Source organism: Molothrus ater, unplaced genomic scaffold, assembly GCF_012460135.2.
Source record: "Molothrus ater isolate BHLD 08-10-18 breed brown headed cowbird unplaced genomic scaffold, BPBGC_Mater_1.1 matUn_MA537, whole genome shotgun sequence".
NCBI classification, from domain to species: domain Eukaryota; kingdom Metazoa; phylum Chordata; class Aves; order Passeriformes; family Icteridae; genus Molothrus; species Molothrus ater.
The window spans coordinates 59,455-63,348 of record NW_023416491.1 but is presented as its reverse complement, the minus strand read 5'-3'; positions in this window follow the sequence as shown (position 1 = coordinate 63,348).

Below are 3,894 nucleotides of genomic sequence, written 5' to 3'. Positions count from 1 at the left end.
GAGATTTGTGTTTGCTATCAGTTAATGTGCATTCAGTTTGGAACCACATCAGGCTTATGGTTGGATTGTAAAGAAAAATGTAATGCCATGAATTCAGCTCACCAGACTACTTCAATCCTGTTTTAGTCTATTTACCTTGAGACCCACAGGAGTCTGACTCCTTTCAGTGAAATTGCTTTAGAACTTGAAGTTGTGTGCCAACTCATATCTTCAGTTAACAAATTTGTTAACTGTGAATTCCATACATTGGCAATTTGCCCTTGTTACACATTCATAGTTCATTAGAAACTGGTTAATTTCTCAATTAATCTTCACAATGTAGTAGTTTAAAGTGAGTTTTTCTCATGTTCAACTCATCCAGAAACTTTATTTTTAAACTCAGCAGTAGGTCTCTGTGCTTATTTTATGTGTGGTTGAAGTGCATGCATGGTTTCATTTAAGTGCAAGGGAAAAAATGTATCTGACTTTTCAAAGGTAAGATCTCTAGAAGTTTCTTCTGGCCTTAGCAATTTAACAGCTAAGTTAAATAAGTCAATTGGATGTTAACAAAAACGATATTGTTCATTTGAGCTGCATTCTGTTTTGTTGATCCAAAGGAAGTGATCTTTGAGAATGTCCTCACAGTAATGTAATCTGTTTATAATATATGCTGACTAAATTCAAAATAAGCATCTTTTCCTTAAAAAAGTAATCAGAACTCCCAAGTTATTTTTCTGGTTTTTAATAACTTGAGTTTGAAAGTAAAAATATATTTTTTTGCCATCAAATTAACTGTTAACTGCTTGAACAAGTTAGCATGGTAACATACTAAGTCCTAAATCAATGGTATATACTGCAGTCTATCTGTAAAACTGGAAAATATGGTACCTCTAATACAACACCTTCTTCTATACCTTATTCCCATGTAAGTACACCTTAAAATAATTTCTGTGTAATTATTAATAATTACTAATAATTACTAATAATAATTACTAATAGTAATATTAGTAATTATTACTAATATTAGTAATATTACTAATACTAATATTACTAAATAATTAGTAATTATTAGTAATATTAGTAATATTACTAATACTAATGTTACTAAATAATTACTAATAATAAAAACTGTGGAAATTTGGATTTCTAGTTTATGTATATTCATAATAATCTTTTAAAATCCTCTGGGTAATTGGTATAGAAATCTGAAGAATGATTTTGTCTTGTCCACTGTGCAGATCTGTATAATACTGGAATAAAAATTTATGTGTTTAGAAATGCTAGGATTTACTCTGCATGATTACATAGGCAAAACAATCATTAAAAGAATAGATCTTCTCAAAAGCATACTAATCTTTTGTGTTAACACAGACAGTTGAGGAAAAAATTTAAAAAACTGCAAATTATTAATGAACATAGATTGAGTGGAATAACAGAAGGGTAGGAGGTTTGTAGTGCAGGGTATAGTCTGCATACATCAAGCTTCACCCATAAGAATTTGTGCCTGGCTTTGCAGCTGTTCATTTTCAGCAGCTAGTACGTATTCTCAGGTATATTGTTCCTTTATCCATTCTTCACTACACTGATCAGGAAAGCTGCTTTTAGTCCTAGTAAATGAAATGTTCCAGTGACCTCAAGGGTTGTTTTCACCATGATGCTTGAGTTAATGCATGCCATGCATGTAAAAGTTAAAAAACTTTTTTAAACCCCTCTTCTTCAGTAGCTTTAAACAGTTTTTCTATGTTCTATCCTAAGAATGCAATAAGCTGTCAGCTTACAGGAGGAAAAAGTCAACCTACTTCCATAGCTGTATATGGAAAAGTGTCCTGTAGATTAGAGTTACATGATAATTTCAAGAGAGTATATTTTTTTTACTTCAGCTTGGCCTTAAATTCACTAAAGCATTTGATCATTCTGTGACTCAGTTTGCTAGACTCTGCCATCATCAGCAATTATACTGCATTATAGCCTGGCATATTCTTTGCATTATGCAAGTAAATCACTGTATGAAAATCTAATCAAAATCTTCTCTAAATCCAAAGCTTCTTTCATTTGGGCTTCAGGGACTACCCTTTTCATGTTCCTGAAGTCTAAATTTGCTCATTGAGATTCAGCAGGATATGTGCAGACTTGACTTTGATACACTCTTCTTCCTAAGAAGCCTTTACATCATAGAAAACATCTGATATTAGAGTCTAAAATATTCAGCTATCCAAGAGCTTTTCTTCTGAAGAAGAACTTGCGTAAGAATTAACTGTAAAGTTGCAGAACGTATCAGAAAAGTACAGAGTAGCACTGGATCAGTTTCAACTGCACTTTCTTCAGATGCCAAAGCTCTTGTCCTTCTAAGGTAAACTTCAAATAAACTTAAAAGCTTTTTTTTCTCTGATACATCCAGTTCTGTGTGAGTTCTTGACCAATAAAGGTAACTAAAATGATTTGTGGTGGATCAAGTAAGTATAAATTGGTTTATCATATCAAAAGAGAGAAAACTATTACCTGCTTGTAAGCAGGACATCTCACCCTCCCCCATAAGAAATTATGTTGTTAACCAGTCAGATAACTTAAACAGGACAAGCTGTCTTGTAGAGAGTTATTTTTATGCCTTGGGGTTTATACTGGTCTCCCAACCAGCAAAAACCATCTTGCTGTTGAAGTGAGATCTAGCAAAATAGGTTGGATTTCTGACTGACAGACACTTTACAAACAATAAAAGCCACGCTAAACTTTCACAGAGCAGAAATCTTCTATACATTTTCCTGGAAATGTATGGAGCTTTCCCCATGAGTAGGAATGCCCGCTTTGCAGTTACTTTCCAGGGGTTAAGTGAAGGAATCTGTGTACATTACTCTCATTTCAGCGGTAAGTTACATTTGACTCCTAATCAATAGTATTTCTTTTGGTAGCTTTACTATAGGTACCTTGATATAGTGCAGCATTATATGTTATGCTGTAATCTACTAGTAGTTCTTAACTTTTATACTTTGCAGTAAGTAATTCTGATCAAGATTTTATGTGTTATTTCATGTCTGTTTAATAAATAGTTCATTTTATAAATAGACCTTGATCTGCCATCCTTAGAACTTGCCAAAGTGATTAATTTAAACTGTTGTCAAAATCCGAGCCTAAGGCAGGGCTTCTTTAAAGCTCCCGCTCATCCTGTGACAGGCTAAAGTGAGTTTTCAGATGATTTTTCTCATCTGTCCTTGTTTTATTATTTTAAACCCCCAATGCTGTGTGATAGGCTTGGTGAAAATGTTGGGCTACACTGAAGATTTTGGGGGGCCCAAGAGAGTGGGGAGCTAGAGGTGCCTACTCAGAATGAGGCTATTTAGTCCTGCTGAGAACACAGTTAAAGTGGACAGCATCATGATAAAGGTTGACTTCTGCAAAAGGAGGAGGTAATTATTCTACTGGATCACCGATGTATTGAATCAACTGTGTATGGCAATTGTGCAAGCGTCTGCTGTCCACCATGACATGATTCAGTGGGTCAGTTAATACTTCAAGAAGTTGTTCTATAGACAAAGGTATGTTTTCTAAAGCTGCTCTACAGGAAACCTTGAATACATTGGGTATTGTGTGTTGGAACATCAGTTCAGTTCCTGACACTGATCTTGTGCTACAGAGCAAGAGCAAATACAAAATCAGTTGCTTCCCCATTTTTGGATGCATGTCATATTCCATGTGGTATCATATTCCATACATTTTGGCTGATAATTGGGTGGAGGTTGTCAGTATTCTGTATAGAATGCACAGGTTGGTCCAGCAAATTTTCGTCATAGGAAATTTAATCACTTTCCATCTTAGGCTTAATGTTTATTCAGTCGGAGTCTTTTAAGCAGGCACTGTTCTTTTTTTTGCTATTGCGTAGACTACCACAGTGGTTTTCTGCTTGTGATGTAAAGTTCCTGA